Source organism: Eucalyptus grandis, chromosome 2 (assembly GCF_016545825.1).
Source record: "Eucalyptus grandis isolate ANBG69807.140 chromosome 2, ASM1654582v1, whole genome shotgun sequence".
Taxonomy (NCBI): Eukaryota; Viridiplantae; Streptophyta; class Magnoliopsida; order Myrtales; family Myrtaceae; genus Eucalyptus; species Eucalyptus grandis.
Window position 1 is genome coordinate 33,362,530 of NC_052613.1, and position 10,999 is coordinate 33,373,528.

At 35.1% G+C, this 10,999-nt stretch overlaps 1 long non-coding RNA gene across 1 annotated transcript; it reads right to left on the bottom strand.

The window, feature by feature from the left end:
- Positions 1-321: 321 nt before the first annotated feature.
- LOC120290354 lies at positions 322-1,713 on the bottom strand. The gene is made up of 2 exons (XR_005548275.1): positions 1,603-1,713; positions 322-1,261 (listed from the first exon to the last, which is right to left on the bottom strand). It is a non-coding gene; the product is annotated as an uncharacterized LOC120290354 (long non-coding RNA).
- Between the last annotated feature and the right edge of the window lie 9,286 nt (positions 1,714-10,999).

Below are 10,999 nucleotides of genomic sequence, written 5' to 3' on the forward strand. Positions count from 1 at the left end.
GACTGAAAAGTAGACAACTAAACCAACTTAAGTTATGGTAATTTGAGTAGGATATTACTTGCCAATCCAGGTGATGATAGTACTTCGCACTATCAAGAGCTGTGGACCTAATTTTGTAATTAAGTGTCTGCTAAAAGAAGATTGGATGAAACTAATCATTGTGGCATGGACATCCATAATGTTTGAAAAGCAGGAGTCAATATTGAAACCATGTAAAATTAGAGAAAGATATACAAAGCTATGATAGCCATCACAATGCTCATCCAAGAATCCGGAAGGTAAATGTTTCAACAAAGCCAAAACAAAAACGAATTCTGCTCCTGTCAAACAAACAGTCGCTATTATCTATATTAAACCAGCAAATGAACCAACACTACATCCTGCGTATTCTCAAAACAATATCAAAGATGTCAGTATATTCCTACTAGGAGTTGTGCACACAATCAAGATCATGCTCAAGGAGGGAAAATCAGTCAAGATAAACTTAAATATCAATACCACTGTCAATTAGAGACTGAACTACTGCTTCGATTTTTCCTTCAAACTTGTCCCTCTCTCTTGGAGTGTAGGAAGCAGAGTACACATCAGCTTCCCCCGCCTGGTCTGCCAAAATATGGCCTAAGGCCAAACATGCTAGTATGTCCAACTGAGACTTCAGTAAGCTCTGATGTCCTCAGAATTGGTACCCACAATAGCAACCTGCTTGCATGCGACCCTGTGAGCGAGCGAGCCGAGACAAATTGCTTGGAGATGAAAACATCTTGCGTGAATGGCTCCACGTAGGCTATGGTCTGTTGCCCCAAAGGACACATGCTTATTTGGATTCTTGGACTTCTTTTCCATTTTGGTCAGTGTATAGCCACTGTTGTCGTCATCCAAACTTCAAAGAAACTTCTTGATGCTAAATGAGGCTGCCTAAAAGCCAACACTCATTCAAAATTCCTACACATTCGATAAAGGATAGAGCACCCCCTCATTCGATTGATTATTTGCTCAAACATTATGCTACACCAGTACCATTATCAAGGAAATGACATAGAGAGGACATCCCAAACTAGAAAAAGAATGAGATATTCAATGAAGCACCTACCCATTGTGAATACCACATGTCGGCACAAAGGTTCCATGTCGAGAGGCATCAACACCATGCACTAGAACACTATTAGAGCACAGGTTGCAAAAAGATTGCTTCAATATCTTACTACAGGAGACACTTTCTAGCAAATAAAAGCAGCCACTTTGATCCTAGGGTGCAAGACACCTGAAAGAAACAAACATATCAGTAAGACACTCCTCAAAATTAACCAGAGAAGTGGGCGAGCACACGGCCCAATATAACAAAACCTCACAATCTTCGAAGCTACATTGACAGAAATTATGCTAAACAATTCATCAAACAGCTAGAATGCGTTGGTGAGTAATTGCACAAAAGCCCCCAATATTCAAAATATGTAACGATTCTGTTAGAACACAGCCAAAATTTTTTATTTTATTTTATGAAAGACCGACTTCATATGAGCCAATATAGAACTCGAAGAAGAACGCAAGTTTCTTCCTTTTGTCACCAAGTTCAGGCAGACACAATTAAGCAAATAGATTCACCTGCCTTACTGAATTTGTTGTGGATCGTTCCAAGCCGATAAGGTTCTGATGGTGGTATTAAGGTCGCGCTCCCAATGTCCTTCATCATCCTTTTCGGAGAGGAGTACTTTATCTAGGTATGGTGTCCTCAAGACACCCTTGCAGAATATATGCATCTTGGGGCACTGCGTGATGACAATACGCTTCAGTGATGGGAACTTGAAGGCGCGATTCATTGGGGAGAAGCTCTCAAGGCTTGGTAAATGATCAAGTATTAGCTGTTTTAGCTTGGGGAAATGGATCTCCTCTGCTCCATCTCCATCATTTGTCACCACATCTTCCATTGCACCACAATCTCTTAGGGTTAGCCAAGTAAGGTGCACCAGACTTGTCATTGCCAAGCAAGTCCCCATATGAACTAAACCAACGCACTCCTTTACTTCTAATTGCATCAATCTCTGGAATGAGGCAGGAGATGGAAATACAATCGATAAACTTGGGCACTGCTCAAGGTATAGAAAATCAATCTGTTTGAGGATTTCAGCCATCAAGGAGCCATGTTTCCAGACTCCTCTCAGGTTGTGTAACTTTATCAGCTCAAGTTGCTTCAAATTTCCAAGTGACTTAAGAGGTTTTTCCGCGTCTGTTAATCCTCCACAGGGAGTCGCTCCCCCATGTCCAAGAGCATCTTCTGGAAATATCTCCTCGAAGGAACTACACTGCACACCAAGCACTTCTAGATTGGGGAATCCCTGGAGAAGGAAGTCGGAGGGGAAAGCGACATTTTCATTGTGGTAGCATCCCAAAGCCATCCCTCTGAGATTGCTAAAGATGTAATGCTGCGGCAGCATCTCAACATCCTCCCTCGTCAATTCCAATAGCTCCAGGTGAGGAATGACCTGTGGGAATCCGTTTAATTAGGCCACCATCCACCAAAAGTAAAACAAGGCACAGCCATGGTCCAATGACTAAATTGTCCTTCCATTTATTAGAGAAAAGAGGAAAAAGAACCTGCAGGCTTTTGGCTGGTTCTATCATTTAAAAAAAAATCTAGAGCCAGACGAGCAAGAATTGATGACCATTATACAAGGGTTGTATAAATGGGATGTTTTATTTTACTGATATGCCCAATTCAATCAAACCATGTTTCGTGAATTTGGATGAAATAAAGTTACCAGTTGATGATATTCAACTATTTCGATTGTCAACTAATTAAATTCAAATGACAAAGTAAACACACGTGAATTTTCACAGGTTTGTAGAAAAAACTCAAAACAAAATCTATGTTATTTATGTATTAAATAGATGTATTTCAATAGTAAGATGATGTATTAATATATAGCACTCTTTTCTAAGCAGTTGTTATCGTAACTATTTTACCATAAGTCATAAGTAGCGCATGGGTTCACTATTCCATGACGCTGAAAAGAACGTGTTCAAACCGAACCAATAAATGGTTGTTTCTAGCATTATGTACGTTAAAAAACAGAACCTAATTCCGCGTTGGTATATCATTGATATATCACTCAAATTAAGTGTGGTAATTTCGATTAGACATTAGTAACTTCAAAAAGCATTGGTGACCCATCGGAATAAACGTTGGTAGATTATTAAAATAGTTGGGGATCTTGAAAGTACAAAGAAATATTAGTACTTTTCAATATTCACAAGATAAAAAGTTAGCAAGTGACTAAAATCAATTGGAATCTTAATTTGATGAATGTTGGTAACACAATCAAATTAACTTTTGTAATTTTAAATTAAAGATAGTGATTTGAAAGGCATTGTCAACCCCAAAAAAGGCGTTAAAATGTCATAGGAATAAATATTGGTTGATTATTAAAATAGTTCATAAGTTTGGAAATGTTAGTACTTTTCAAAACCTAGCAAGATAAAAACATTGGCAATGAACTAAAATTAGTTTCTATCTTAACGTGACAAAAGTTCATACACCAGTCACATTAAGTTCAGTATATTGAAATAAATTTAGTAATTTCAAATACGTTGGTGAGCCCAAGAATAAATTTTGGTAGATTATTAATGTAGTTGGTAGTTTTGAAAAAAGAATGAAGAAGGTTTGTGCTTTTCAAAGCTTATATTAGCAAATTATATGCTGTACTTGACGGTTATCAACTAGGTTCACAATGTTCGAGTATGGAACTTTGTTCCAAATGAATATAATACTAAAAAAATTTCACTTTTGGTAGACAGGTAGGTCAAATTAAAGTAAATAGGTAAATCCTAACCATGAGGCAAGAGCAGCTCATTAGAAGCATCACTGTCTATGCAAGTTAATTCAATAATATTTTTTTTTTCAAAGTAAAAGCTGGGATCACTAGATTATATACCAAAAGTATGAGCTAGAAATAGTTAACAGTAGTCAATCTTCAAATTTCTAAGCAATTCACAAGTATGTTATGGTGAGCATTAATAAGCAAGAAGTGTGACAATTTTAATTTATTGTAGAAAAATAACAAAGCCCCGATAGCTTTGCATATAAACCAATGAAGATAATGGCAGAGAGCTAGACTCATGGATGGTACCTTTTCAAAAGAAAAGAGTGTAGGCTGGTTTTCGTTGGTGGTTGTACCATGATAGCTTTGGAATTCACAAGCACATGAGAATGACCTTATCTTGTCGCAGTGTCTCACTTGCAACTGCTTAAAGAGTGGCCATGCTGAAATATGACTATTCCGGTGGAAGCTCCTCAGTTTTGGCAAGTCAAGTAATCTTAGTATGGTTAATTGCGGAAAGAAGAGATCACCTGCACTCATACTTACTCCATCTTCCTTTGCGATAATTTTCTCCACCCCACAATCCCATACCAAAAGTTTTTGGAGCTGTGTCATACTTTTTGCCACTGAGCTTGGAAATAAACTTTTGAGACTCTCACACTTGCCAACCTCCACGCATTGTAAGCGTCCAAATGTAAGACCTCCTTGAGGAAGTCCACTCCACACACGTTTCATTTTTGAGAGCCTCATCAAAAGTAATTCTCTCAATTGAAAAGTATTTGTAGAACAAGCTTCGCTAAATTCAAACTCTTGGACTTGAAATACCACTTCTAAGGATCCACAATCAGTCACGGTTATCTTTTCTAGATTTTGAAATCTGGTGAGCATATTATAAGATGAAAATATTGATAAAAGTTTCTCACAATACGCCACTACTAGCGTCTTGAGTTTGCTAAAGGCATTTGAATCAAGATCATCAAGCCATATCTTCTCCATATTATCCATTTGCAAGATCTTCATCGACTCCATATTAGGAAACTCAACCTGTTATTTTTCAATTTAATTAATTAGAACCGATTCTCTATTCCCTCAAAAAAGAGAATACTTTAATTTCAAGAATAAAGAAAATCACAAGACGGACATTATCAAAGAATAGAAAGAAAAGAAGACTAGATATACATTATTTCTTTTTAGAAAATGCCACCTACAAAAATTAATTCTCCTATCATATAATTTAAGGTAGAAAGCAAATTTTTTTTCTAATATATATCAAGCATTATGTTTAAGCGGTAGCATAATCATAGCCTTCTTAGTCAGATAACTATATTCATTTCGTGCATAATTTGTCTCTCATGAAACTCAAATTTGGCCTATCTTAGATTTAGTTCATTACAACACTGGAAACACGGGCGCGTTTGGTAATATTTATGTTAAAAAATTGTTCCCGGAACAGAAATTGTTCCAGGGAATAGAAATAGAAAAAAACTATTTCTGTTTCGGGGAACAATTTTTGAACAGAAGAAGGTGTTTGGTAAACTTGTTCCTAGAATAGAAAAAGAACTATAACATGTTTGGTAAACTTATATAATTATTTTTGTTTCTTTTCATTTTTAATATTTTTATTTTATTTTTCCTTTTTTCTTCATTTTGGCCAACCGCCGGCCTCTCGCCATGGCTGGTGATCGGCCGATGAAGGCCAATGGCCTTGCTAGGGGCCAGCGACGCTCGACCTCACCGGGGGCTAGCGACTCTCTTGCGAGGTCACGGCCCTCGGCGCCGGTCGGCGGCCATGGCTAAGGCGGAGACCGGCCAAAGAAAAAGAAGAAGAAAAGAAAAAGAAGAAAAAATAGGAGAGAGAAAAAAATGTTTCTTGGAAGTGTTTCAGAAACAAGAAACAAGTTTTTATTGTTTCTTGTTTATGTTCCAAATTTGTTCCCGGGAACAAAAAAACAAATTTGGAACAAATACGCAAACAAACGCATTTTTGTTCTTTTTTTGTTCCCGGAACAAAAAAAAAAAAGGAATTGTGTTCATGAACAAAAGAAAAGAACAATTCTTACTTTGCCAAAAAAAAAAAAAGAAAAAGAAAAGAACACAAACAAACGGGGCCACAATAGCCAATATACTGTTCCATTTCTTTGAAGTGTAAACAACAAAACATAAACCAATTCACACAAACCAATGCTTCATGGTTCTTGCACTTCAAAAGTTCTATGACAAAGTATAGACTCAAAGGAAACACATCAAATACTGAAGAAAAGAATCCAACAATTAGATCAAAAGATGGTGAATATAGGTATGTACTGTTTAATTAATGTTGTACGGGATTATGTGATCACTAGTTGATTTGTTTCTTTATAAGTTTGTTATTCGAAATTATCAAGACTGAGGATATTAATCTTGATTTATTTCTATTAATAGTTGAATCACTATTATTAAAGTTGCCTATAAATATAAACCGATTAAATATTTTTCTTTAGTTATAATGATGAATTGATTTGAATCATTTGATAACTAAGTTTGCCTATTTGACATATCTCTTTCCCCACCTGAATTAGAATTTCTATCTCTTTTATCTCTCTTTTGTTTCTCCATCTTTTTCTTATTATCTAATTTTCCTCCACTTTCAATGAATCTAAACCTAACTTAAAAATAGGAAATTAACTTCTCATTTTTTTCTGACAGATAAAAAAGAAAATAATAGAAAAATATTCAAATTGTATTTTTTGCTTCGAACCGCGAAAGATATACTGGAGTTTTTTATTCATCTGAAGTAAAAGGAAATATAATAAAAAAGACAATAAAAGAAAATGAAAGAATACAAAAGAATAAGGTAATCAAATATGAAATATAGAATAGTCGAGTAGTTTAATACAATAGAAATGAATACATTGATTTTCTCAACTCACGAACAAGATCCAAGAATAAGATTAGTTGATCGACCAAGAGGAGGAAGTCTGTGGATCAAGCGATATCGGGAGAAAGGATCCCTTTCTCCTTGAAAAATTCTTTCAAAAATTTATCTATCGATTGATGATTCATATTGATGATTCATAGGGTAATTCAAGGTTCGGGTGCTTATTAAAAATAGGAACAAATAACCGAATTGATTTCATGGATTTACCTAGTTCGGGTTATGGACCAAGAAAGGTTTTTTTTTTTTTTTTTTTTTTTTTTTTATCTTCGAAACCCATTAGAATTAAAGAGGGGGCCGTGTACGAGAAGTCAAATCATATATAAATAAATGATCGAATCCTCAAACGCCCTGAAAATGCCATGAGGTGTTCGGAAATGGTTGAAGTAGTTGAATAGGAGGATCACTATGACTATAGCCCTTGGTAAATTTACCAAAGACGAAAATGATTTATTTGATATTATGGATGACTGGTTACGTAGAGACCGTTTCGTTTTTGTAGGTTGGTCCGGTCTATTACTCTTTCCTTGTGCCTATTTCGCCTTAGGTGGTTGGTTCACAGGTACAACCTTTGTAACTTCATGGTATATCATGCTTTCGTTCCACGTTAGTTGGTTTTGGATATAAATATGTTCTTCATCAATTGGTCATTAAACTAGATCTTTTCAACATTAAGGGGTATCATAACTTCGCTTTAAATAGGTATTATCGCTGTGCAGCTATTCTAGACCAAGGGCCAACTCTATGGTACTTATTTTAGATGCTATACTTGCATTTCTAATCTGATATGCTCATGAAGATATATGGCATTCATGCCTATTAAAACTTTAGCCGCCATGCTTGCTGATTTGTAGCCACTCCATGTTTGGTAAATTTTCTCTTTGAATAATGTTGCAATATTTATTAACTTTGATATAACGAAATTTGAAAAGAGTAGGGCTTACCAAGGTTATTATGTTGATTGGTATGACAATTATTATTATTATGATTATCGTGCTATTCTAATAATGTTGACAGTCAAGAGTAATCCAACTATTGCTGTGACTATTGTTGTGATTGTGATTATCATAAATCCTTAACAGTCTTGAAGAGGTTAAACAAATTTTAGTGGTATGAGAAAATATTTCAACAATTTTAGTGAGAATTGAATAGATTCAATCAAAAACTATAAGGAAGACAAGAAAACAGTCCAAAATTAGTTCTTTATTGAGCAAAACAACATGAATAAATGCTCTCAATGTCTTTAAGAGTTAAATAAGGACTATGCTTGTGGGAATAGTGAAGTGAGTGGAGTAAAATTCTAGTAACTAATCTGGATGAATTTATAGAAACACCTTCTGAAATTTAGTAAAATCTAGAATGCAATTTCTCCTATTTATCATTCATAGAATTACAAATTCGTGATGCTAAAATTTGTACTGAAATACTTAGTATATAGCCTTATACTTCCTAGGTGCATATCCAAATCTTCCTTTTGTAAAGATTGATATATGACATGATTCTTCAATCACCTTGTTGTTTATTTGTCTTATTTATGCTTGCTTAGTTTGAACTCTTGTTTTTCTTTTGGTAAGGAAATCTTGTTGTAATTACTTAGGGATAAGTGCATTGGAAGTTCTAAAATTTGTCATGAAAATGCAATTAAGTTCTAAAACTTTCAAAAAGTGCAATTAAGTCTTAGAACTTGTCACAAAGTGTAATCAAGTCCTAAAACTTATCAAAGAGGTTCAATCTAAGTCATTCCATTGATTGCACTTTGGAAATTTTTAAAACTCAGTTACACTTTGGAGACAAGTTTTGGGACTTTATTGAACATTTTGAAAGTTTTAGGACTTGATTGAACTTTCGTGACAAGTTTTAGGACTTCATTGCACTTTTTGAAAGTTTTAGGACTCAATTGCATTTTCATAATAAGTTTTAGGACTTCTAATGCACTTATCTCAATTTTATTATATCGGCCAAGATACTAATTTTCTTCAGTTTTGATGATGAAGTCAATGACTAATGAGTTTGCCTATTTAGTGTTTCTTCTTCCTTGCCTAATTTGGCATCTCTCTCTCTCTCTCTCTCTCTCTCTCTCTCTCTCTCTCTCTCTCTCGTTTTTCCCTAGTTTATTGCTATTTGATTTTTCCTTTGAATTTTATGATTCTGAACCAACCTAGCTATGCAATTTCATTCTATATTATTAGTTGCTAACATATGTATCATACACCTAGTAAGAAGCTCCTCAAATTTTTGTGATAGTGAATGACAGTAATTCAATGTCAGTGCAATTGAACTATTTAAATATATTGCATGTAGCAAAGAAAATATTGGCTTGTGTGGAGCTACGGATGCAGATTTGTTGAGTCCATGATTCCAATTTTACACTAAAGCTCCTTTGATTATCATTTGATTAAGCTAACTAGGTTTCACCCGAAAGTGAAAAATATTATGTCAACTACTTGTAGTTTTCATCATAATCAAGAAATAAAGGTGCGTTGAAAGTATTAATCTTATATTTGAAATGTAGTCAAGTTCTAGACCTTTCAATTGGTTTACTTAAGTTTTAAATACTTTTGAAAAAGTATAATCAAGTTCTTTTACAATACAATAACTTAGATTGCTTATGTGGCAACCTCAAATTGCATTTGTTTATATTAATTTATGACTTAATTACACCAATTGAAAGGTTCGTGACTCGATTACTTTTTGATAAAGGTTTAAGAGTTCATTGCACCAACTGAAAAATTTATGATCTGATTGCATTTCATAAATACGTTTTAGGACCTATGGAATGATGTTCCCATCACAATATTTACAATTGACTTCAGGAATAGTGACAAAATGACCCCTAAAACTTATTCTGGTTTGGCATGTTTAAGAACTAAAACCATTTTTTTTCCTTTATTAGTAAAACTTGTTACGGTTTAGCATTTGAGTCTTTCCATTGCTCAAATTAGTTTTAGGAGGACGGCAAGTATATATGGCATTTTTCCTCGAATTTTCCTTTTTCTAATGGTAAAAAATGTGGTGCTAATGTGGTGATGCCACATTAAAAAAGGTGATGAAAATTTTAAAAGTACATATAAGAAAACAAGGTGGGAGAGGGGGTGGTTCTCAGGGCTTTTGCAAACGCGAGGGCAACAACCGTCCCCTGAGTCTTGGCTAGGGTGCTCGGCTTCCTCGCTAGGTCACCAACAGTTGCCAAACTTGGCTTCTCGCCACCACGTGAGTGAGCACACTTGCCCTCACCAAATTGGCAAGGGTGGTGACAGGCCATTGCTTGCTCATAGTGAGGGCTAGCCCTTGCCTTAGGCCCTAAATGGTTTGTAAGCCCTCATCGGCAGGAAGGGCTGCAGTAGTGGCGCTCCCAATGTAGCTATTCCCTTGTCGACTGGCGATCTCTCCTAGGACCTTTCTTATTTCCTTATTCATATTAGTGCTGATTATTTCTTCTAATTTTTACTCTCTTTTTTTAAATTTTTTTTTTTAAAATTTTTCATTGTGCCAATAGTGAAATATCTCCCTTTGTGATTGAGGAAGCTCCATCACCATGTAAAAGGACATGCAGGACTGAAAATATGATAAAAATGCAGAATTTCTCTACAAAAAAAGGACAAATTTAACAAGTCTTGAAATGCATCAATTGTGCAGATTTTAGAACTTCAATGCCAAACCAACACAAGTTTTAGAACTTGTAGTGTCATAAACCCTTGATCTTGCGTTAAACAATATTTAAGTTGAGCTGACATCTTTAGTGTTGTCTAGACTCTAGATTAATTAAAAGTTGTTAATTGATGCTTGGCCTCTCGTTAATATTTTCGTACTTTAGCTACAATGTAGTGTAAGACTTGAAAGAGAAAGAAAGAAATATAAAGGTTTTGAGATGTTTCTTATTTGAGGTAAAGGTTTGTAAAAGAAAATGATAAGTTATCATAAGTGACCCTACAGACCCTTACATTGTCTTAGGTCAAACCATCAGGACAACAAATTAGATATGCCATTAAAGAAGAATGAGTGCAAACCTTTTCAACAAGTAAAAGCGGTTGATGAGTTGGAACGCTACCCTCTAATTTTCCACAACTGACATCTCCGAGAATCACCTTCACAGCTTTACAATCATCAACAGTGAACTCTTTCAATGAGGGCCACTCTGAAATATGCTTCCCTTGGCAGAAACTTATTAGTTTTGGCATGTTGTGAAGATATAGAGTGACAAGTTGAAGAATTACAATTTTGTCAGCTGCTTCTTTAGGTTCCTCCTCTACTTTGGCAACAATGTACTCTA